At 42.2% G+C, this 469-nt stretch overlaps 1 protein-coding gene across 1 annotated transcript in view; it reads left to right on the forward strand.

Annotated features, from left to right (window-relative positions):
- The window catches only part of LOC119593605, a gene marked incomplete in the record, with an annotated part of 44,688 nt that overhangs the window by 9,761 nt on the left and 34,458 nt on the right, over positions 1 to 469 (forward strand).

Below are 469 nucleotides of genomic sequence, written 5' to 3' on the forward strand. Positions count from 1 at the left end.
TCATTTAAATTATACCCAGTAGTAGTACTATTTAACAGAGTGAAGCTACCGTTTCTTCATTCCATAAGACTTCCGAACAATTGATCGAATAAGTTTGCCTGTTGATTAGTCAGCCTTGCAGAATCTCACTCACTTAACGGAAACAATTAACATGATGACAAACGATATGATAAAAGTTCCGTAATATTACATAAGCATTGAATATGGTGCCAATATCACGGAAGCAATGAACATGATGACAAACAGTGATGAAAAATTCCCGAACATTCTCTAGGATCAGACGAGCCCATCAAGGGAGCCGTTGATTTTTCCGGCGCGACGATCGAGGGGCATTTTTAGACGGCGCGCGAAGTTCTTCTGGGTGTTCGTCGACGAAGAGTTATGTGGGGTGCAGATGTTTGTGTTTGTTTGAGTTGTGCAAGAATGTTGCTGTCGGTCGTTGGTTTTTGTGGGCAATTCGCGGTAAGGC

Source organism: Penaeus monodon, chromosome 32 (genome assembly GCF_015228065.2).
Source record: "Penaeus monodon isolate SGIC_2016 chromosome 32, NSTDA_Pmon_1, whole genome shotgun sequence".
NCBI classification, from domain to species: Eukaryota; Metazoa; Arthropoda; class Malacostraca; order Decapoda; family Penaeidae; genus Penaeus; species Penaeus monodon.